The following is a 26,438-nucleotide window of genomic DNA, read 5'->3' as shown; positions in this document are numbered from 1 at the left end:
ATATATATATACACACACATACCATTATATTTTGGCTGAGTAACATTCCATTTTATATACATATACCATTTCTTTAACCATTCACCTATTGATGGACACTTGGGTTGCTTCCATATCTTGGCTATTTGTAAATAACGCTGCAATAAACAGGGGTGCATGTTTCTTTTCAAATTATTTTCATTTTCTTTGAGTAAATATCCAGTAGTAGAATTATTGGATGATATGATAGTTCTATTTTTCTTCTTCTGAGGAATGTCCATACTGTTTACCACAGTGCTGCACTAGTTTGCATTCCCACCAACAATGCACAAGTGTTCCTTTTTTTCCACATCCTCACCAACACTTGTTATTTCTTGTCTTTTTGATTCTAGCCACTCTGACAGGTGTAAGGTCAGGTGTAAGGTGTAAGGTGTCATTGTGGTTTTGACTTGTATTTGCCCAATGACTAGTGGTATTGAGCATCTTTTCCTATGTCCATTGGCTATCTGTGTTTCTTATTTGGAAAAATATCTATTCAGGTCCTCTGCTCATTTTTTAATTAGATAATGGGGGGGGGTGTTGACTTGTATAAGTCCTTTATATATTTTGGATATTAACCCCTTATTGAACGTATCATTTGTAAATATCTTCTCCCATTTAGTAGGTTGCTTTTCTGCTTTGCTGATGGTTTCCCTCGCTGTGCAAAACCTTTTTATTTTGGTGTAGACCCAATAGTTTAATTTTGCTTTAATTTCCCTTACCTGAGAAGATGTATCTAGAAAAACATTTCTATGGCCAATGTCAAAGAAATTACTGCCTGTGTTCCCTTCTAGGAGTTTTACAGTTTCAGGCCTCACATTTAGGTCTTTAATGTACCTTGAGATGTGTGTGTGTGTGTGTGTGTGTGTGTGTGTGTGTGTGGCATTATAAAGTGGCGGTCTAGTTTCATTCTTTTGCATGCTGTCCAGTTTTCCCAGCACCATGTATTAAAGAAACAGTCTATTCCTCATTGTATATTCTTCCTTTGTTGCAGATTAATTGACCATATATGTATGGGTTTATTTCTGGGCTCTTTGTTCTGTTCCACTGATCTGTGTATCTGGTTTTGTGCCACTACCATAGTGTTTTGATTATAATAGCTTTGTAGTATATCTTGAAACCTGGGACTGTGCTACCTCCCGTTTTGTTCTTCTTTCTCAAGATTGCTTTGGCTATTCAGAGTCTTTTGTTGTTCCATACACATTTTAGGATTATTTATTCTAGTTCTGTGAAAACTGGGTCAGGATTCTTTATGCCTCCAAGATGAGTTGCTTTTCTTTTTTTTAAAAAAATTTTTTTCAACGTTTATTTATTTTTGGGACAGAGAGAGACAGAGCATGAAGGGGAGAGGGGCAGAGAGAGAGGGAGTCACAGAATCGGAAGCAGGCTCCAGGCTCTGAGCCATCAGCCCAGAGCCTGACGCGGGGCTCGAACTCACGGACCGCGAGATCATGACCTGGCTGAAGTCAGACGCTTAACCGACTGCGCCACCCAGGCGCCCCAAAATGAGTTGCTTTTCAAGCACCTCATTCCTCTTTCCTACAATTTGGCCTTTATCAAGTTCATCCTAATCCATCAGACATATTTTAATACCTTTGAACCTTAAAGAAAGACTTAGGTCCAATTTTTTCTCTCTAGAAGTTCTTTCTCATGTAAATTAGTGGACGCAAAGAAAATTCAAGCAAGACCAATGTTGCCTAATTTTATCCTGCAGCATCCAAGCTGCAAGAGTTAATAGATATTTGAGAAAAATGTTACGGCAATCATTCGCACCAACAAAGTTTGGGTTCATAAACCTAGCCAAAAAGTCTTTCTCCCTCATTCTCTCTTCCTCTCCCCCTACCCCTTTCACACAGACACAGACAGACACACACACTCACACAGTTATCATCTACAGAAAGCAATGTTCAAAAAGCTGTAGTGCTAATGAAAGTGTACCAAATGAAAATCTAGACTGAAAAATGGGATGAAAAATAGAGAGAGACATTAAATGAGCAAATAGGCTACATGATGAGCTGGTTGATGGAGCCTAGGAATGTAATGAGCAACTTGAAAAATCATTTACTATCTGGCTAGGAAGGAACTTAAAGATCATTTAGTCCAACCCCTTCATTTTACAGCTGAGCAAATGGAAACCTATGCTGAGGAAGTGACTTGCCCAAGGTCACAATATTCCTGTGGATAAATGAACTAAAGTTTTTCCGTGATACCCTCTCACAGAAGGTGATTCCTTCATAGGTAATATTTGCTAGAAATTTTGCTCTGCTAATAGACAAAGGGTAAGGAATCATTTTCATTAAATCAATCAAATGTTATGAATCATGATGCATTTCTCTGACTTAGAATACACAGGGAAAAAAAAGTTTCATAGATGACTCATTCCATCCAATGGCACTACACTGTTACTCGTAGACTTCACAAGTAATAAAAGCAATAGTACTAATAGTTATTACCAGTAATTGACTATTTTCCATTCATCAGGCACCATGCTAAATACAGTGGTTTTTTTTCCCCCATCAATCCTCTTATTAAATACACAGAAATGAGTTTAAAGAACTCAGTATTCACTCGACATTGGACAAGTTATCTAAGTGGCAGACTAGGATTCAGGGCTGGGAAGATTGATAGTATTCTGAAGGGAAAAGCAGATTGAAGCCAGTTATTTGGGATACTAAACTACTGAATAACATTTGTATCCTTTAGACCACTAACATCTATTCTCCTTTATCTGCCCCATCACTGGTATCTATATATTCTGTCTACGCCTTCCTTCCACCAATCTATACTGGACACTTCTACCACAGACTAATTTCTTGGTGACACATACTCACTCTAAAACTTTAGTGGTTTCCCACAGTCTATTTAATGCCTTCATAATTGCCCTAAATCTATCTTTCTAACATTAGACCCCACTTCTTCTGTATCAAATACTTGCTCTTGTCAAACTAGATAACCCTATCCTCAATATACACTTTGAAATTCATCCTTCATTCTTTAACACTTACTGTGTACCTACTATGTGTCTGACATTGTGTTAAACATTGGAAATACAAATAGAAAAGAGATTCCCCCTCCTGTCTTCTTAAAGATGTTTAGAGGGGCGCCTGGGTGGCGCAGTCGGTTAAGCGTCCGACTTCAGCCAGGTCACGATCTCGCGGTCCGTGAGTCCGAGCCCCGCGTCGGGCTCTGGGCTGATGGCTCAGAGCCTGGAGCCTGTTTCCGATTCTGTGTCTCCCTCTCTCTCTGCCCCTCCCCCGTTCATGCTCTATCTCTCTCTGTCCCAAAAATAAATAAACGTTGAAAAAAAAAAAAAAGATGTTTAGAGTGTTATAGACAAACAGAGAAACAACTGATTATAGTCAAGAAAGGTGATTGCTACAACTCAATCTTGTCAAAGTGCAGTGGGAACCAAGACAAACTCTGAGTTTCTAGTATGTAACTATGGGTTTCTTGGTTTTGTTTTTTTTTCCCTGATATGCCTTCCATGATCCACACTTCCATCTTCATATAACTATATCCCAAAGAATTAAGTTCAAATGCCTCATGACCATGTGGATATGTTCCTTCCCATTTTGTTTTTTGTGAATTCCTTCTCCCAAAAATGTAGTGCAAGTTCCTAATAAATAAACAAAAAAAAGTTTTACTTTTTTAAACACCTTGAATATTCATGCTTAGAAAAGCAACAGAAGCAGAAAATAAATTTGCCAAATCCTGAAGGTGATTACAGGGGGTCCAGTGGCTACAGGCTATAACAGCATCTAATTTTACTTCAAAACTTCTGCCTTTCCTTCCTCTATATATATTTGAGTATGATTAGGGTCTTTTATTGGGTCACAGATGGAATGAGAAGAAGGAAAGATTTTTTTTCCTGGTGTGAATAGCTAAAAAAGAGAAAAGCACCAAAAAGGATATGGGTATATTGTGACAGTAAAGCTGTCTGAAGTGAAATAAACTGGATTTTAGCAATGAAAGGTACAGGAAAATAATGGTACAAGTAAAAAAGACTCTTCCCCAGAGATACAGCCAGGGATGGACTGAAGAAATGGAAAACCAAGTAGTTCCCCAGATCATCCACTAGGCGTCCCATCCTGTTTAGTCCCTCAGGGCTCCCTCTAGGCAACAAGAAAATTAGGAAGCTCTCTCTAGGCAGCCAATCATATTGCAGTGCTCTAAATATGTCCTACCTTGAGGCTTCTTGAGCTCAGGGGCCTCATCAAAATCATGTTCATATTCTGCAATGTCTAACACACTCTTGGGCACACAATAGGTATTTGGAAATATGTGCCAAATGCATGTTAAATAAAGGAACAAACAGGCACTTACATGATTGTAAAGAGCACTTCTAAACCACTGTATTGAGAGTTTTCCAGACCTTTTCCTTGACATACTATATGGGTAGTGCTTCTGAGGGCTTCATCATCCCAGCCTATGCTGCAATAAATCTCTGAGCATGTCTAGCCTACAGCACACCCAAGAAATTTGCTCATACCTTTCCTCTATTTCTTTATATAGAAAAGAAAGTAAAAGATGCTAACTATTGGGCTGAAGCAAAAAGTCAAGAGGTAGAATGTTCCAAAAGCGTTCCTGGACTTGGACAACTTGCAAAATTTAACAAGCACTCTAAATGGGGTTCAGTGTTCACCACAGTGACAGACAATTACTGCCCAATGGTTCTGAGTGCCCAGGAGGCCACAGTGAAACCAATGCAGGAAGCCCTTTGATATCCTATTCACTCTATATTTATTGGCCCCCATGGCTTTCTACCCTAAGCCATGAGAACATTTTGTAAAAGAGAATATGATCCTGGAGAATTAACTGGACTCTTCCCTGTGCCCATGGTAAATCATGAGACTGGATGGCCTACAGCTAACTAAGCCTACAAATTACCAGCCCACTTCAGAGGCCATGATGCAAAGAACAGTCGTTTCTGCACATAAAATAACAGCCAGGCGGTGTAATAGATTTTTAGGACTAGGAACATCCCTAAAATCATTCAAGAAGAGCAGTTTCCAAACTATTTTAGTCATGGAGTCCTTGTTTCAAGTTACAAAATTTCAGATCTTTAGTATAACCTAATAAGTAAAAGTTACTCCTGGGGTATGGAAGACAATGAAGGCAGAATCTCTAGAGCTTCAGAAAATTGTATTTGAACAAAATCATTCTAATCCACCCCCTGATTTTAGATATGCAAAAGGTCTATGAGAAATTATTTTTCTTCCACTTTACACATGAGGATTTTTGGGGCACCTGAGTGGCTCAGTCGGTTAAGCGTCTGACTTGGCTCAGGTCATGATCTTATGGTTTGTGAGTTTGAGCCCTGCATCGGGCTCTGGGCTGACAGCTCAGAGCCTGAAGCCCGCTTCAGAATCTGTGTCTCCCTCTGTCTGCCTCTCTGCTGCTTGCACTGTGTCTCTAGCATTGTCTCAAAAATAAATAAACATTAAAAAATACATAGATGAGGATTCTTACTGAAGAACAACTTAAATTTTTTTTGTCAACATTATACAGCTAGTGCATCAGTCAGAGTCCCTTTAGAAACCAGATGGCACACCTAAATTCAAATACTTTGAAGAGGTAACAAAGGGACTATTTACAAAGCTGTGGGCAGGGTTTCCCGAACAAATAAGGGATGGTGCAGTACCCTGGAGTTGGGGATTTGGGCCTGAAAAGAGGAGAGGGAACAGTTACATGTAAGAGAGAATCATGAGCCACCTTAAGGAGACATGCAATCTATAGTAGAAAGATATAGGCAGCTCTCAGCAAGCCTACAAGAAGGAAACTAGAGGAATATGTATACCATCCTCATTCTCCTCCTTCTCCCTGATCTCCTGCCAGGGCTTCCACTGGCTGAACTAACTAGAAATAAGACAACAGAGTATCTATCAATGTATTCCATACAGATCAGCCTCCTGAAGCAAAAGAGTAGGGTAGAAAAGAGCAGAGAGTAGACATGAAGGGGTAAACTGAGGTTATCTGCCACAGTCAACCAATGCCTGAAACAGAATTATTCAGATATCTAATGGCAAGATCTATATTCTTTTAATTTTTAAAGTTTATTTATTTTTGAGAGAGAGAGAGAGAGAGAGAAAGAGAGAGAGAAAGGGAAGGGCAGAGAGAGTTGGGGACAGAGGATCCCTACTGACAGCAAAGAGCCCAATGCAGGGCTCAAACTCACGAACCATGGGATTATGGCCTAAGCTAAAGTCGGACATTTAACTGACTGAGCCACCACCCAGGCACCTGGCAAAATCCATATTCTTGATCACAATGGTGTTTTATGCTACATGAATTTTTTTAACCCATATACTGTTTGGTAACAAAGCTAGTATTGAATAGGATTTCCTGTCCATTGGCCCACAAATATGTCTCCCATTACTCTATAAATCTATTGAGAATGGTCCTTCCAAATATTCAGCAATACTTTCAACCTCTTAGGTAACTCAAATCATGTTCTCTTAATATAAATATAGAGAGTATTATACTAGTCCTAATGTTCTTCATAACATTAAAATGGGAATCTGTGTTTTAGTAAATACTGAACCACATTCCAGTTCAGTGTGTGGCAGTTCATCTTCACCAGATGAAATGTTTAACATCTGAAAGAATGTTTGGCAAACACATGAGACCCTACCTGTTCCATCTATGCCCATAGCAGACATCATTTGATAATGATTTTCTATCTTGATGAGAATAGGTACGAACTCTGGATCCTTCTCAGCATAGTCAACAACTTCCAAATGATCAGTTAGCACATGAGAAGAAGCCCATATTTATCTCAATAGTGAAGAAGAAAAACGTAGGAGAACAGAAAAAGTCTGTGTGAATCTAAGAACACAAGACTGAAAGCCCCAACACGTTGAATGCCATTTTTAAAGAGCTGTCATCCTGAGTCACTTTTAGACCAGGCAAGAGAAAATAAATACATGTTGAAACAAAATACCTCTTTGCTCTAGAGAACAAATCTACCCTTAGTTAAATCTGAGAATATATAACAAAGTGGGTAGTTTTAAATTGTTACAATATGAATATAATTTCACAATGAAAATCATTTATAAACAACTATTGGATGGACAGTTCAACACTCTCTTAAGGTTATAAAGGGATTTATTCTGAAGGAAACCTGTGGGGAGGATTTTGATCCTAGAAGCTATTCTCCCTTCCAGCAAAGAAAAAAAAAAAAAAGAAAAGAAAAAGATGTAAACAGAGATTAAAGGAAGAGGAGGGCAGAGGGAAAAGAATAGAGAATGAACTTTGCTCAGGAAACAAACAAAAAAAAATGATATGAAGTTTCTATAAAATACAGAAGAGAAATCCTCTCTTGCTTATACCTCATTTTATTAGATCAGGGTGTTTAGAAATAATCCAATGTCTTTCCTTAAAACTTGCAGAGTAAAAAGCAAACTCCATACCATTAGCAACAGATCCTACATGCCTAGTTCTCCCATTTAATTCCTTTCTACTTCTTGGTCATCACACTCTATCCACACACACACACACACACACACACACACACACACACCCCACCTTCCTGTGGTCTACTCGCAGCTACTTGAATATTCCAAGCTCTTTTCTACCTCAGGATCCCTGCACGTTGGTTGCTCTCTGCCTGGAATGCATCCACCCTTCCTACTTCGTGACTAGCTCCTACCCATTCTTTAGAAATCAGCTTAAATAAAGACCTTCTCTGAAAACTTTATTTAAAGTAGGTCCCTTCTGTTATTCTCTAACTCTGTTTCTTATGTTTTTTTTTCCTTTGAACTTTATAGTTGGATATATTTTATTTATACTCCTATTTGTTCATTGCTTGGCTCCTACGCTGGGATATGAGTCCTATAAGAGCAAAAACGATCTCAATCTTACTCACTGTTACATCCACGGAACCTACTACAGTGGCAACCACACACTGAAACATTCTATAAATGTTTGTGAAATAAATGAATGGCAAGCTATTTTGTTTGTAACCTATAAATCTTTCCAATCTTACCTCCAGAACCCACAAGACAAAAGCATATGAAATTTTGTGATTTGATTTGCAGGTAATAATCATTGAAGTTTATTGAGCACCATTTGCTATGTCTAGACACAACTCTAAACATAAATAAATAAATAAATAAATAAATAAACAAACAAACAAACATGGGTGCATGTATATGTGTAATTTTAAATCTCACAAAATCCCAATGGATTAGTATTGGCCCCATTTTACCGATGAAGAAAATGAGGTATCTATAGATTTAGTTAGCGAGACAGAGAAAGGTCTATTAAAATGACAGGTCTTAGAAATATCATGATAGGTGATCTTCAAATATATTTTCAACATATCCAAGCAACCAATGTGACCCATTCACACCCTCTGGGGGTTGTTCCTGAGAGAAAGTCACAACAGAATGAAAAGGAAATAAGCAGAATCAGGGACACTAGAATCAGACTGCTTCTCTTCCACTTACTGCTTGTATGACTGTATTAAAATCCTTTCTCTCTCTTACCTGACCTCAGATTCTACATCTGGCCAAGGAGAAGTTGGGTCTAGATGAATTACCTGGTGATTTATGTAACTTAAAGACCCACCACAAAGTCTAAGAAATGGCTCATATGTTCTGGCATGATATTGATTGCCAGGATCTGTGCTTTGTGATAACTGTTCCTCAATGAGTAGTAAGAGATCACAATACTGGGTTTGACTGTAGGGAATTTAAAATTAATGCTAGCAAGCAAGAGGAGTTGCATGCTGGGATTAAAGTGGTAGCAGTAGAGTTGAGAATGGGAAGATACAGGGACATGTTTGAGTTAACAGAGAACTGAATGAAAAGAATTAAATTTAAATTCACTTTAATTACACCAGAGAGGTGTTTTCATTTCAAACCACTTGAACTAGGGAAAACAATGTAATATTACATCATCAAAAATAAAGTTAACATACCAAAAAATAACCTCTGGTATGTTTCAATACTCAACAGCAAGCTATGGATATTTGGGAGAGAATACAGGAATCAGAGATTTCTCTTCTGTAAAATAAAGGAGCTAGACAGTATTATGCTAAATGAAATAAGTCAGTCAGAGAAAGACAAATACCGTGTGATTTCACTCATATGAGGAATTTAAGAAATAAAACAAATGAACATGCGAGGGGAAGAAGAGAGGCAAACCATGTAATTCTTAACTATAGACAACAAATGATGGTTACCAGGAGAGATGGGCAGGGGGAAGGGGAAAATAGGGGATGGGGACTAAGGAGTTCACCTGTTACGATGAGCACTGGGTATTATATGGAAACACTGAATCACTAAATTCTACACCTGAAACTAAGATTAAACTGTATGTTAACTAACTGGAATTTAAGTTAAAACGTGAAAGCAGGTCACAATCTCACAGTTTGGGGGTTTGAGCCCCATGTCGGGCTCTGTGCTGATAGCTCAGAGCCTGGAGCCTGCTTCAGATTCTGTGTCTTTCTTTCTCTCTGCCCCTCCTCTGCTCGTGCTCTGTTTCTGTCTCAAAAATAAATAAATAAACATCATTAAAAAAAAAAAAACTTGTAAGAAAAAAATAAATTCAAAACAAAATAAAGTAAAATAAAATAAAGGAGTTGAAACAGATAATTCTATAGGCCTCCTCAATACCTCTACAATTCTTTATTCAGTATTTCATAAGTACTTATTGAGCATTTCACATGGACTTCACCCCATCATAGGCAGAGCAAGTCATCGAGAATAAAATAACATCATCCATGCCTTCAGAGATGCTAATCTAATTATGAGATCACTGTAGATGAAACTGATGGAAACAAAATACAGAATTGTAATATAATACATAATTTCAATTTATCCCTGTTTTGTTATATAAATCATAACATATTAACTAAAACCCTGACTTTTTGAAATAATGGAAAGTATTAAAATTAAGACATTAAAAATAGTAACATATTGGGGCCAAAAAAGGTAACCGATTATTTTTATTTGTTGACCAGACAATATAAACGTGGTGTATTTTCATAGGGATGGGTTTAGAATGTAATTGGAAAGTTACATTTGCAGGAAGCAGAGTTCTCTCATGATAAACATAATTGATAGCAATGAAAAGAAAATAGAACAATTGCCTCTGGTTTAGAAAAAGCGAAAGGGATGCAAGTGTTAGTAGCATTAACACTTCATGGGGTGGCTCAGTGGGTTAAGCATCTGACTCTTGATTTCAGTTCAGGTAATAATCTTAAAGTTTGTGAGCTCAGGCCCCGCATTGGGCTCTGTGCTCTCAGCTTGGGATTCTCTCTCTCTCTCCCCCCATCCTCTCTCTTTCAAAATAAATAAATAAACTTAAAAAAAAAAACAAAAACCTTCGACTGTTGCCTACACCAAAATGATTGTCACTGTAGTGATACTGACCCAGGACAAGCATCAAATAGGAGGGTCAAAATGAAAGATAAATTGCCCCCAAATATAAAGTGTACACACTCAGATGGGCAGCAGCAACATGGAAGGCAGATTATTCTCATAAATTTTCCTTTTCATGAACTTGTGTTCATAAAATATGAAAATTCTTGTGGAATTTTCTCTCAGAATTCTATTTCTTTTTGTTAATGGACTGTCCACAAAAATCAGATTTTGAAAAATAGTTGAATTAATGAAAACAAAGGTAAATATTAAAATTTTAAATATTTCTAGTATCTTAATGGAAATATAATGCATATTTTAAAATTAAATCAAGCTCTTAAAAGATCAAGAAGATGAATTATATTAATTATTATCTAACTTTAAAAATGAGGGAGGAGAACCCAAATCCATTATCATCATAAGACAGAAATTTTCATACTGTGAATAAAAATATTGCTTTAAGAAAAATTTCCCAGATGATTTTTAAATGCTTATTTATTTATTTTGAGAGAGAGAGAGACAGAGAGAGAGAGAGAATGTGAGCTGAGGAGGGGCAGAAAGAGAAGAGGAGAGAGAATCCCAAGCAACCTCCATGCTGTCAGTGCAGAGCCTGATGCAGGGCTTGATCTCAGAAACTGTGAGATCATGACCTGAGTCAAAATCAAAAGTTGAACAATTAACTGACTGAGCCACCTAGGCACCCCTTCCAGATAATTTTTATAAGACATTTTACCCACATTGCAAAAAAAGTAAGATTTCAACAAAGTAGAGATAACTTAAAATTATATATATATAATGGAAAGAAACAAAAGCATGAAAAATTATTCATGCACTCATTCATTCAACAAATACTTTTAGAGCATTTCTATGTGTTAGGTGCTGTGTCCAGTGATCATATAAGATATAATATGCATATGGAATGAATTTCAAAATCCTAAGGGACTCACAGTGAGGAATGGGGGTAGGGCAAATAAATATACAACAAACTATACCTCATGATAATCATAAAGGTAGTAAAGGTTATAGGAGATATGTTAATGATCAGTTCAGATAATTGAAGATGGCTAACAAAGTAAGCAGCAAAATGAGATAAATATTGAAGGATGTAGGACTTTTTAAATGAATTGGGAGGGATAGAAATAATAAAGATGTTAACATAAGAAACTGACACAAAATACTGAACAGGTATAAAAGGGTCAGGAATTAGAAAGCCTTGACGGCTGCAGTAAATATTCTGTGCCTTAAATGTATAGGTAATCACAAGCCACTGTCATTTATGCCAGGTATAAAATCATGGAATCATAAAACAGTTGGAGGCTTGTGGGGAGCAAGGGCTGGGGTGGGAAGTGTTGAGAAGAGTAATGATGTCATTTCCTCCTTCCCTGTCCCTGGAAGAATTCTTAAATTAGCCACTACACTTTTCCACTGATTCTGTACATGACTCTAGAATGCCATCTCAACATTCCAAGAAATCACTGCCAATCTCACTAAGTGTGAATTTGAATATTCATCTAGTATTTTGTTGTTTTTATTTTATTTACTCTTTCGCATTTCATATGCAATCACTGGACCAGAACAAATTATCAACCCAGATTCTATACTAGGCACTACTGAAGAAGAAAATAGACCCAAACTTAATGAATACTGTTTTTAGGAATGTAGGAAAAAAAGAGCAGTTTTATATTCACTGAGATGGTGTCAGCACTTGGGGTAAAGAATCTTTACATTCTTTTAATAATCTCAGCTTTCTGGGTAGTGTCTGAACTGGGATGATGGAAGTGGGCCTGGAAAGGGAAGCAGAAGTGAAATTGAATACAGAGCTATATCCAAAGTACTTACTGAATTTCTATCACTCACCTTCACCTGCCCTATAATCCAGGCATCTGACAATTTTCCCTGACTATGCCTTCTTCTTCATGTCTTTTTATGGGTTATTCCCTTCACTGGAACCCGCTTTGCCTTCTTCACTGTTTGGTGAACTTCCTGCTTATCGAACTTAAATCACATGGGCCGTCTTACATTCTGCTTCCTTGCCGCTTCCGTAGTATTGTATACCTTTTAGTATTTGTCAGCTATGTTTATTCTCTTGCCTTTCTGTTCCTTGGGTCTAACATGACTCTTCATCTTCATACTACCAATATTCAACACTGTTCCCACCACCCAACAGGGTCTTCAATAGTGATTTGACTGAATAAACAAACGCTTAAGTTGAACATCAGAGTATAGGATATGGGGTTTTCACCAGGTTTGTTTTATCATGCTTCCTAATGCTCACATTATAAACTTAAACATAAAGAGTTTAAAGACATCTACTTGGTGGTGTTTCTGAAATACTGGATTGCATATGAGAAACCCAGGTCAAAATGGCAGATTTCCTGTGACTAATATCCAAAATGAATAATCCTAAAAGGTGATGTATGAGTTTCTGTATTCAAAATAGGTATGTTTAGGTTGGAAGTTTGGTGTCTCTCTTGAAGGACAAGTCTCAAACCCATCTTTTAAAAGAACTCTGACCACCTGGAAAACTTGCCTGAATCTTTTCCAAAAAAAATATTGTTTATATCCTATTGTAAATATTTAAGTATCTTATCTCTTGTACCAGAGTACAGGATCTTCAAAGGTAGGTCCATGCACATTTTTTATCACCATACTATCTAAAACAGTGCTTTGAAAATAATAGGTACTTAATAAACAGAGGACTTCAGCTTTTGCATGCTTTAAATTAGAAATACCAGCTCTAGTATGACCTATCCCAATATTACTTTCTTTTCTTTATAGAGTCAGGGACATCAACATCATCTTGGATGAGTCATTTCCATGTTACTCAATAATTCTTAACCTAAGCCCTCTTTTGATGGATATCTTTATTTATAAATACGATACCCTTTTACCTAACAATATGATATCCTTTTACTTAACACTCACGCTAGCACACTAGCACCTATGAACAACAGAACATGTGGTCAAATTTACCTGTATAAGCTTTACCTCTATGGCTTGTAGTCTGAGACAATAGCTGAATTTTTTTCCAATTATAGAATGTCCCTTACATTGAAAAATCATTGTAGTATTGACATACAAACATTGAACATTAATGATAATCTTTGCCTTGACCTCAGATGGTACATGGCCTTATATGATTTCATTTAGAGCACTTGCAGAAATGTGCTCTCAGCCTATTCATTTAGCCTGGTATATGTGTCTGATATTTTTTTTTCCCTTTCATAACAGTGTAACAACAGCAGAATTTAACTAATCACCCTGATGACTAGAGACCCTTTGTGGATTTTATGAATTAGTGATAAAGTGGAACAAATCTGCAAAATAAAGGAAAATGCCTCATCAAATTTATTCATTTATTTTGACAAGAGCAATTTTGTTTTAATTAGTTATGATAGCATCTCAGTAAATGTGCTGTAGCATGTTTTCTCAAATTAATTAAAGCCCCTTTTCCCACCAAGGCACTGTGCTTATACAGAAAGGAAAAAAAGGAGGAAAAAGCACAGATTTCATTGAGACAATCATTGGTTCTCTGGATTATTTTAGGAGAATACATGAACATTTTTCAAAAGACAGTGTCTGCTCCTTTTGAATATACATTCCGTAAGCTCATTGGAAGAGAAAATTAGGAAGTGCTTTTAAAAGATAAATTTGGGGGGCGCCTGGGTGGCGCAGTCGGTTAAGCGTCCGACTTCAGCCAGGTCACGATCTCGCGGTCCTGAGTTCGAGCCCCGCGTCAGGCTCTGGGCTGATGGCTCAGAACCTGGAGCCTGTTTCCGATTCTGTGTCTCCCTCTCTCTCTCTGCCCCTCCCCCGTTCATGCTCTGTCTCTCTCTGTTCCAAAAATAAAATAAAAAACGTTGAAAAAAAATAAAAAAATAAAAGATAAATTTGGGTAGGAATTTAATTTTGAGCTGAATTTGCTTTTCAATTTAAAAGTGTTTTGAAATAGGTCCTAAGGGAAAAAAAAGTAGTTTCAACTAAGCCATTTTTACTAATGTATAGACTTTCAGGATAAAAAACAATTTAAGAATTGTCTAATCTATTAATAGACACAGTATTTTATATTTTATACCCCATTTATCACCTCATGAAAGAACTGAATTCTACCATAGTTTAAATGAAGATTTTTGGTTCTGTTAAAAACATCTACATTTTGGCTGGCTCTAAATTACCCTCTTGGACCAAGTCTACATATTGGCTAGAAGTACAGATGCTGCAGACAAATTGGGGTCATACTCCCTTTCTACTATTTCCCACCCACATGGCCTTGGACAAGATACGAACCTCAGTTTGTAATATTTTTTAAACTGTAGATAATAATTGGGGCCCCTGGGTGGCTCAGTTGCTTGAGCGTCCAACTTCGGCTCAGGTCATGATCTCCCGGTTTGTGAGTTTGGGCCCAGCGTCAGGCTTTGTGCTGACAGCTCAGAGCCTGAAGCCTGCTTCAGATTCTGTCTCCCTCTCTCTCTGCCCCTCCCCACTTGTGCTCTGTCTCTCTGTCTCTCAAAAAATGAATAAATGTAAAAAAAAAAAATTTAATGTAGGTAATAATATATTATATCATTCAGAGAACAAAATGAAATAATGCATATAAAATGCCTCACATACTCTCTGGCATATTATAAGCACTAATACATGTTAGCTATTTTTAGTAAGTTGCTAACCTCACACTGTTGCCTTGAGAAGCTGCTTGGTGCAAACACAGGATTCAGAATTGAATGTTTACTAACACAAATCCACTCACTGACTTGGAGCAAATTAAGAAAATCTCCCAGGACACTGATTTTTCACCCTACAAAATGGGGTTTGGTGGATAACCAAAAAATTCATACACTAGAGGAGTTTAGGTCAACCATAAATTTCCAGGACTTACAGCACATAATCACAGTATCCATTACATTTATTTTGTACAGAGAGTAAGATACATAATCTTCCCTGGTGAATAATAGCATATTTTAATTCAGTGAAGACTTTCTCTGACCTTGGAGAAAGATATTTAAATGACTGAGTTTTATGTTTCAATTAATGCTGTGGCACTGGTTCAAATCTACTGCAAACATTTTTAAGTAGCACTTAAGCAAACTCAATTAAGATTTATTGCTAAAGTTCCACATTCTAATGTTATTTTCCCATCATTCTCTTGGAGCAAACAGAAGACAACCATATTATGGGTTGAACGTAGGCACCAATTATATATGCATAATCAATTGCCTGGCATCAAGTTGCAGTGTGAAATACCTTCCTGTTTATATAAAGTATTACATAATGATACTTAAAACTCAAACTCCCTTTTATTTCTCTTTAAAGCTAAAAACTCCCATTTTGTTTGCATGTGGTAACGACTTCTGATAACTGACTGTTGACTCTATGAGTGGATAAAACATTTGTCTTAACCCTAATTCTCAGTGCTGCCTAGAAAGAGCAAGGCTGAGCCCAGAGGAGCGATTCACAAACAGGAAAAACATACTCAAGGAAATTATGTATCTGTATCTGACACACTAAAACCAAGGTAATTGTATTTACTTTTTAAAGGTAAGATTGAAATTTTTGAACAAACTCAAATAACCTACATTTTATTACAATAATTGATTTTGCACTTGTGATGACTAAATCGATACTTTTGATTCCTTCTTTGCCCCTCCCCCACCATAACTCACTTGTGATTAGCACTTTCCCTTGAATTGGTTCATGTTATAGACCCTGTTTATTGCCTTTATCTGATTTTATGCCTGCTTACAGCCCAAAGACAAATTGACATGATTTGGGGATTCCACAATCAAAACATTGCTTTGCAGAGAGCCCAGTGGAGGGTGTGCAGGGATGGAAATATAAGACATGGTCCCTGCTCTCAAAGAGGATTATCCCTCATGCTCTGATCTCTTTTCCCCCATGCATTAGACAGTGTGATTTATATAAAGCTACATGAACGCAAATACACAAACATAAGAATGGAAGTGTGAGATTACAAGGAGCTCTGACACAAATTTCTCCATTCTTTCTCTGACTAATAATCTACATTTTCATCTTTCCTAATACACAAATGAGAAAACAATATTCTGTACACAAATTTGAATTCGCTTTTTTATTTTCTTCAAGTGCAGTATCGTAATTGTACAGCATCAGGCGCTGAATTGACAGTAATATAAGTGTGATAAGTTTAGCATTCTTATATTACATAACTATGACACAGACCTTGTTATGGCGGTCAGCACCAGCCATGTAAACATATGAAGAGGGTGACACAAGAGTAGCCCAACGGATTATATACAACTTAGAAATGGAGGACAGATCAGCCAGCTCTCTATCCTGACTTTCTACCACCAAGTCAGAAAAGCTCTTATTTGGTTTAATATAGGGAACAAGAAAACAAAACAAAGCCAAAACAATATACACCACCACCAACAACACAAGAACATATACACAAGAATATGCACAAGTGCCCAGGATATTTTATGTCTCCCTTTTAAAAATGTAGTTTATAGTTGAGTACATCACTGGATAATTTGAATCTGTTTTTCTTTTCCACTGGCATCATTAGTTTGTCGTATCTTTTTCTGCTCCAACAAATTGAGTGTAACACATTAAAAAAGTATCATAATTGTTAATATTGTTAATGCTTTATTACACAAATCTAGGAATATTATAAAATCATGATTCAGACTCGATTAATTTAAAATTTTGATATGACTAAGGATTAAACTAAAGTTTCACTTTGTAACAATGACAAAGTGTCTGTAAAGCAACTGCAGGAAACGTTTAACCTACTGAAGAAAGACTTTTCATAACTCCATCAATTGTTTGCAAATAGGAGTTTTGGGTTACATACAAATAAATCTGTATTAGGAAGAATTTCTTAGCAAGGAATTTGAGGAGTAATCAATCCAAGCACTGAGAGGGGGATTGAAGGAATAACACTGCACTTATTTTTAGCACAATCCAGATACTTCACTGGAATCTTGGCCCAGTTACTCTGAGTACACAGCCTAAAAAGCAATTTTAGTATTAAAAAAAATAGAATGGAATTTGAAACAAATTATTTTTATAATAGCTTTAGCCAATATTTAAGTATTTGACAATGGATGCTAACCAAAGCACAGGGTGCAAAGACCATCTGCTGTCAATGTGGTGTCAGCATAACGTAATGTTTTATCAGAGATGTCAAATAAGCAGCTCAGCTTCTGTGAGGATATTTCCTTCCCCCCCACCCCCCGCTAATCATTTCTGTTGCTCTTTCTCATCAAGCTCAAACAGTAGCCTTAGAACCTCTCTACAGAGATCGCTTCAGATATCAAAGAACAAATAAATGGAGTCAACCTAAGAGATAAACCTTATTTGTTATTTTAGCCTTAAATAATTAAAACTTCGTCTGATAAGCTTTCACAAAGAGTCAGTTAAGACTTTGGCCTAGGCTGGGTGCATGAATGTTGATATGGGTAAACAATTAAACAGGTGGGTCAAACTAAGAATTACTCTAGATGTGGAATTTAACAGTCAAAGTTATTGTTTACAGAACAGAGACTCAAACTCTCCCACTAGGGACTTCTCAAAAAAAAATTGGAATACTTCAAACACACACAGTGCAGTGTTAATGCACATCGCTTTTTGCTATTTTACTCTAAATTTATGAGTGAGTGAATGAGTGAGTACCCGTCCTAACCTGGTAAAATCATAAAGAAAAATAAACGGAACAATAACCATTTACTCAGCTCCAACTCCCTGTTTTGTAAGGAAATGCCCCTCTAACCAGCTCACTGCCAAGGTCCAGGCAACAGAAACCATTTAAACATTTTTCAACCAGGAACACAAAGTGTTTTGCAGGGGCCAGTATCATCAGTCACCTGGGACCTTAGAAATGCAAAATCACTGGCCCCACTGAGACCGACCAAATCCAATTCTGCATATTAACAGACTATCCAGCAAAGTTGCATGCAATTAAAGTTTTAGGAGCACTTTATCTAGACTCCTAGAAATCCAGATTCAAGAGATAGGTTATAGAATTTTAATAAAAATTGTCAAAAATTCTCTTTTCCAGATTCTATAAACAGTATTGGCCAAATTCTGTTCTGTGAAACAAAACATCAATGAGATGCTTTGCAAAGAGATAAAAAGAGTAGAGGAGGAAGGTTTGCTTTAAAAATGTGAGAAAGTCCACACATCATCCTCTTAGAAATTCACTATACACATCAGCATATTGTAGGCTCTGAGAAGTACCATCACAAAGAAACCAGTTCTACTTTAACTCAATCTTTCAAAAATGACCTCTTCTTTTCAACTAATAACTATTAACTACTGTTGAGATGCTTTGGGAAAACTGCTATAGATTGTAATTTATTTCAACCCACAAAAATATGTAGCACATGTAGGCCTCCCACTATCTCACCTTTCATTATGCAGACATGAGGTACAGTGAGGACCTTTTGGCATGTCTGGTTAAAACTGAGAAATAAATGAAAAATGAACATCTTGGCTAGAGCCCCAGAATAACTTGCATCAAAGTGAATTTTGGCTTCGTGAGGCTCCCTTATGTTTGCCTGGAGCCAAAGTATAAAGATCTAGAGTTTGAAACTGACTCATGTCAATAAACCAGCACATCTAAAAGCTTGACAACAAAAGGTTTTGATGCTCTAAGCCCCATGCTTTATTTAGTTTAAGTTTATTTATTTTTTTCAGTAATCTCCACACCCAGTGTGGGTCTCAAACTCACAACCCCGAGATCAAGAGTCACATGCTCTTCCAACTGAGCAGCCAGGAATCAGCCGCATGCCCTAGAGTTACAAGTTCTTAGAGTGAGTGACATTGCCCAAGATGATTCACAAATACTACAAAGAGTTGTGTCTTCATTTATGAGTAGATTCACAATATGAACATCATCGCTCCCTGAAAACTGTGATTAATAAATTGGTCAAATATAAGGTACTACCCAGTACTGAATCAGGCTAACCATTTAGTACCACCTGAATCCATATATTTAAAGAAAGCAGATAGAGCTTAAGACACAGAGAAACAACAGCTGAATGAGAAAATACAGTGACAACAGAATGAAGAAAACTATTCTGGGTTTTTACACTCCCCATCAGCCCCTCCACCCATACACATGTCAAAACCTGGTTATATGGACTTATATACCTATATTCATGTTAAGTTCTCAATTTCTGTTCTCTTCCAAAAGATATATCAAGTAGGTCTAAAATTTCACAATCCCCACCCTTTTTTAAACTTTTATATTATGGACAGTTAGTGTAAGGCAAAACTTCAACCTGTTGTTAAGAGTAGCTGAGGGACCCCAGGGAAATCGTATACTCTGTAACCCATGCATCACTCAGACGAGCAACACCTGATCATAGGATCAAGGATAGAGTCCCTTCTCTCCCCACAAATCCTTGCTTGTTAGATCCTAAATACAAAGACAGGAACAAAATAATGCCACAGGCTACTGTCTGGGGATGCAGATATTCCCCTCTGAATCCTCACCACCAAGACCTCAGAGACTGATTCTTTTTAAGAGTGAAGGGTGCCCAGCCAAGAATGGAGGACGAAGCCACATCAGGAGACAAGTGTTTTGATCCCAAACCAAAATTAATAGAGCCCTCAGGGTATGTTTCATTATGACCCAGGAACAAACAACCATACAACCACTTATCTGAACATTCCCCCAAAATGTAAACACAAGCTCCTATCTTATTAACAGCTATTAATAAGTAAGAGCTCTTAAAATCTATACTCAGATTTGCCCACCTTAGGACCAAAACTTCAGTGCTGCAATTTAAAGATATTAAACTTTTTTTTGAGACAGAAAGAGGAGAGAAGTGACAGTAATAGAGGTAGAGCAACCAACCAGGTTTGAGCTACACACACACACACACACACACACACACACACACGCACACACACACACACACAAACACACACACACACATTAGGTACATCAGGCCCCCAAATTGGATCCTATGTCATACAATATATTCCAACTTTCAATTCAGAAAATATGGTCACTCTAACATTAACAAGAGTAGAAGTATGGGAAATATCTTGAACCAAATTTGGTAAAGATTGCATGACTTCAGAGGTAAATAAGGAGGAAATGCCACATTTTGGACTCTCAAACTAGTTCAAGCTGTAAGTCGCTAGAAGGTAGAACCTCCAAACAGCTGCTCAGTAGCCTGTGCAAAATGAGTCAGTTTTCTAAATCAGGTCTTCAGTGAGTTGTAGAGGCCAATGGAGGTTATAGTGCTTTTAAGAGGGGCTATGATGCCATCACACAGATGGAAACAGCTGTGTGGGCAACTATGGGAAACAGAGGATTTCCAGAATCACACACCTAAAAGAAAAAATGAATCTGACCATTTCTTTCTTCTCTGAAAGAAAATCTTGGTCCCATGGGCCATGAATAATTTCTATCAAGGACTTTCCCCCAAAACTAGCCTAAATCTCTGCAAACCAACCACATGAGATTACTCTAATTGGACCCATCTCACTATCAGAAGTTATTTCAGGGGAAAACATGACTTGCCTTTTAAAAAATTAATAAATGTATCCTATTTAAATTACATATAGCTTTGACAAGTATAGAAGCATCAACCCAGAGTGCCTTTGCAGGAAAGGACATTAATCCTTGATGATATATGAACATAGCCAGAAGTTGGACTACAAGAGACAAAACTGGAAAACTCGAGCACTGAATAATGCACAAAATAGGGCACAGAAAGCAAGCTCATGGGGAGATCATTCAGGAGACAAGTGAATAAATCAGAGCCTGTATCTCTAAATATCTAAATCCCCTTTCTCTTTTAAGGGCAAGCTAAATGCCATGAAAATGCTCCAAGAAGGCTTTTCTGGTCCCCACAACATAGTTTACCTCTGAACTCCAACGGCTTCCTATTTGGACCTTTCTTGTGCCACATAGCACTTTGCCTTGTATACAGTTATTCGGAGATATCAGTTATTCATAGATATCTTTCTTACCAGACTGTGAGCTTTTTGAAAATAGAAATGAACATTTATGAAGCACCTCTGCATGAGCCACTGCACTTGGTGTTTTCACATGCACTATCTCAATTTAATCCTTTTAACACCCCTGTAGTATGGGTCTCGTTTTCCTACTTTTGGAGGTCAAGCAACAGGTTCAAAGCGGTTATGCATTTGCTCACAGTCTTTCTTTTACTAAGGGCTAGAGAGGAAATGAAAACTAAAGTTGCATCTGAAGTTGATGGCTTTTCCATTATAAAGAGTTGTAGCTAATTCATCTTGATAACCCAGTACAGTTTTTTCAACATAGGAGATACTCAATATCCTTGCTTATTTGGTTAGATAATTTAGACATGTCTAGTGAATATAAATGACAAGATCAATTGTCTATAATTCACGTCATCTTCTGAAATGCAGCACAGAATGTAAAATAGCATCAAAATGACCATGTGTATCCTCTACAGACTGTAAAAATTCAAACCGCAAAAAGAATAAAAAAGAAAATGAAATAGAGGCATCAAGCCAGTTTCTAATTTATTCTTGGGAGAGCTCCATAAAAACTACATATATTGTACATAAGAGCACACTGTTCTAATTCACTATAGCATCCGGGTACATTACACAGATGAGACGTGGGAAAGTAGATGGTACCGAGTTTTCTCAACAGATCATTAAGTAGTCTATAAAAACAATCAATGACTAAGCTCTAATTGTGCCCTCTGTTCATAAAAATCAAATGTTTGCCATTTTTAGTATGTAAATTTCTTAGTTGTGGCCTAAATGCGAAGTATTCACAAAGATCATATTTTCCCCTCTAAGAATTCTAGGCGGCACAATTTCAATTGGAACCACACTTATAAATTTTATAAGCTTCTTGGGAAAGCCTTAAGGTATTTTTCCCTTAAAAAATATCAGGGTACTTGGGTGGCTCAGTTGGCTAAGTGTCGGACTTTGGCTCAGGTCATGATCTTGTGATTCGTGAGTTCAAGCCTGGCATCAGGCTCTGTGCTGAAAGCTCGGGGGCCTGGAGCCTGTTTTGGATTCTGTCTCTCTCTGTGTCTCTCTCTCTCTCTGCCCCTCCCCCACTGGCACGCACACTTGTGCACGCTCGCTCTCGCTCTCTCTCAAAAATAAACCTTAAAAAAATTTTTTTTAATGCGACTGAGCTAATTTTGAAATATTCTGTTAAGTGTGTCTACAAATGAAGTCCAAGTGGCTAGACTATCTTCAGATTTCAAAGTGGCCTCAAATTCAGTTTAAAACTACTACTGGGAATTTTATAATGTGGCCTCTTAATCACAAACCAATTAATTGGCTAATGGATACACTTTTAAGAAATGCTGTGTGAAGGGGCACTTGGGTGGCTCAGTTGGCTAAGTGTCCGACTTCAGGTCAGGTCATGGTTTCACATTCATGAGTTCTAGCCCCATATTGGGCTCTGTGCTAACAGCTTGGAGCCTAGAACCTGCTTCAAATTCTGTGTCTCCCTCTCTCTCTGCCCCTCCCCTGCTCATTCTCTCTCTTTCTCAGAAATAAATAAACATTAAAAAATTAATAAAAAAAAAAGAAACAAAAGAAATGTTACATGAAAACAGTTGAAAAAGTCACCTGATTAGCGGTCCAGGACCTGGGTTTTAGTTCCAAATGGTATAATCCTCTCTGCTATGTTTTATTTTCCTCATCTCTAAAATTAGCGATCTAATGTACTTTTCAGATCCAAAATCTGTGATTCTACCCACCAAGTAATGGCCACGGCTTCCAATGAACCTTCTTTCAGGCACAATTATGGACCCCAGATATATTCACATCCTGATTCCCAGAACTTGAGAGAGCTTTTGTTCATGTAATTCCATTACAGACCTTGAGATGGGGAGATTATCATGCTTTATTCAGATGGGCCCAGTGCAGTCACAAGGATCCTTACAGGAGAGAGACCAAGGGTCAGAGTCAGAGAAGGGAATGTGACGTGGAGGTTGGAATGATGTGATTGTTAGCTTTGGAGATGCAAGAGGATCAGGAGCCTAGGATTTGGGCAGGCCCTAAAGGCTGAAAAAGGCTCTGCTAGAGCCTCCAGAAGGAATGCAACTCTACTGATAGCTTGCTGTCTGATCAAGGACCTTTGATCTCCATAACTGTAGAATAATACCTGTGTGTTGTTTCAAGCCACTTGATTTGTGGTAATGTTTTAAAGCAGCAATTGGAAACTAACACAGACCTGAATATGTTTCAGTATGATTGTATCAGATATGCCACAAAAATATGAAAAGATATTGTTCTCTTGCTTACATGCGCCAATTGGATATATTCAAAGGTGAAAATTTTGTGATGCTAATGATTATGGGGAATGGTAGAGAAATGCTTTATGTAATCCTACATAATCATAAGACATTCATGTAAAAGCAAAGTGAGGTAATGAGAATAATAATTATGATCATAAATAAGCATTGAGCATTTATTATACACTAGGTACCGTTTTCATCACTTTGCATGTGTTAACTTTGTTGTGGCATGCTCTGATATCACTGATTATACATCACCGCATTCTTGCCTGCTCCATAAAGCAACATTTGATACCTGCAGGTGGGGAACCATAGAGTAGGAAGGCAAGGTAAGATTAGTTAGTACTAGGTAATAGTCTTCAGAAAGAAGAACTAAGGGTCATTTTTTCTTATTTAATTCAGAGAATACTCATGTTATAATAATGAAATATGAGTCAGTCCTCTCAGACCAGTCAGACACTAGTTTACAATGTACCAGAAAACCTCTCTTCCATTTGAGACTAAATACTTTGTTCAAAATCCATCCCTGGAAGCCAAGAGCAGAAACTTAAAAATTAATGCTTAATTGAACTGCTTACCTAGAAATTCCCATAAGAAGAGTCATATTATTATTACCTAACTGGGGCCCATTATATTATGTGTATGTGTATGTGTATGTGTATGTGTGTGTGTGTGTGTGTGAGAGAGAGAGAGAGAGAGAGAGAGAGAGAGAGAGAGAATGAGAGAGAGAGAACACAGCAGTGGGTTAGGTGCTTTCACATTTAATTCAATTACCTGGAAAGGCAAAAGGCCAGAAGTCAAATTTCACTGTTGTAAGGGATACATGTTAAGAAACAACCACAGCCATATCTCTATAAACAACATAATAATCAGCTGATGAAATAACAAGTTAGTGGTACATGAAGAAATCATGACAATTAACAAAGATAGACATCCGAATTATACACCCCAATATCCAATTTTACAATCATATGCAGAGAAAATATGTCATCATTTGTGAAAATATCACTGCTTTCACCTGATCGTAATCAATTTCTACCAGTATCTCTCTAAATATGGGATATAAAATGTTTCTTTCCAATAGGAAACACTATTTCAAAAGTAAGTTACAAAATAAAATTGACACTATTAAAAGAATATGAAAACTACAGTTCTAAATACATATTTGCAAGAGTTTAAAATAAAAATAACCATAAGGTTAAAATTGTGTGTTTTCTTCAAACTAAGTCTTACTAAAGCAACAGAATGGGTTTAGCAACAAATTACATTTCTTCCCCCATAAGTTTTCCAGAAAGCTCTGGTATGAAAGAAATGCCAAGTCAACAAGGAATTTAAAATTCCCATGACACTGGGTAATGCCACTTGATACTCACTAAGAGTTTTTTGAATGATAAATTAACAAGTTAATACCAAAGACTTTGACGTGAATATACACTGAAGTCAAGAGTATGCCTCATCTATGCTATTGACACAGCACAGGTTTCTGCATATAAAATAGGTTCACTAAATATTGGTTGAAGACAGAATTAATGAACAATTACACCATATGCCATCCATGGCATTTTAAAATTTTAAAATCAGTGACATCAAATTATAACTATATTTCAAGACCCTTAACTATCCACTAGCCAAGTCTGATGTATTCTCTCCCCACTGGAGTGGTTGTAAATAAAATAATAAATGGCAATTTTTATTAATGCTCAATGACAACCCATCCCAGGGTGTCAATACCTCTTCTCTCTACTTCTCCCATTTCTCCATTCACCCATCCACTTAGCCAACTGGTTCACAAGGGTCCCAGTCTGCATTTGAAAGCACAATAGAACTGCCTAATTGTTATATCATGACAACTAAACTAAAGAATGCTGTGATTAGTTTAATGTGAGATGGAATGTGATAGAATCCCATGAGCCTCACAGTCAGTTCAGCCAAAGCAACTATGGAGTAAGAGGAAGAAAATGTTTCTGGGGTAGAAGAGGAAGATACCTCCAGGAGCTTAATTAGTGTAGAGATATACATATGTGTGTTTGTATATACCTGAATACACACAAACACACATATGTTTGTATTTTTATGTACATAATCTTTATACTGATGAAGTTGTCAAGTATTTTGGCAAAACATTTTGAAGACAGCATTTGGCTAAAATTCTTTTAGGAAAGCAAATGGAACAATGCTACGAAGATCTCAAGGCAGCTTCTAAAACAGAAATCCCACTGGGACTGGTTCTAGGAGCTTTGCCAGGGTATAGGATAGAGAATTTGCTCCAGCAATATCATTGAGATTTCTGTGTTAGGAAAGCAAAATTTCATAGGCAAGATGGTCAAAGTAGAGCCAAAAGAATTTCTTTCGTGGTAGTCAGTCCTTCCCTGGAGAATCTTTGTGGCTAGAGGGAAAAAGGAGAAAAAGAGAGAAATGTAAATGCAGATGGAAAATAGACGAAGAAAACTTCAAAGGAGAGGACAAATGAAGAAGGCCCCAGAGAACTTAAAAATGTGAATGCACTTAGACATTAATATTAGATTTAAGAGGATAAGTCTGGAGATTTAAAAGAAGAGATGTTAAAAGAAAGATTTAAAAGAACAGGCCTCCTAAACTCACATTGCTCTTAACTTAAGTAACTATACTAAGTTTGACAGAGATAAAAATGGTCTTTTTGCCTCAGAATACATTTGCCTCAGAAGAGAGACTGCAGCTCCCCTGGTGAATGCAACTTCTGGTTGAAATGATTGTCACAAGAAGAAAGAAGAAGGAAAGAAAGAAAGAAAGAAAGAAAGAAAGAAAGAAAGAAAGAAAGAAAGAAACAGAG

Source organism: Herpailurus yagouaroundi, unplaced genomic scaffold, assembly GCF_014898765.1.
Source record: "Herpailurus yagouaroundi ecotype Mexico unplaced genomic scaffold, PumYag 187, whole genome shotgun sequence".
Classification (NCBI taxonomy): domain Eukaryota; kingdom Metazoa; phylum Chordata; class Mammalia; order Carnivora; family Felidae; genus Herpailurus; species Herpailurus yagouaroundi.
The sequence above is the reverse complement of the archived record's forward strand: the minus strand, read 5'-3'. Positions refer to the sequence as shown.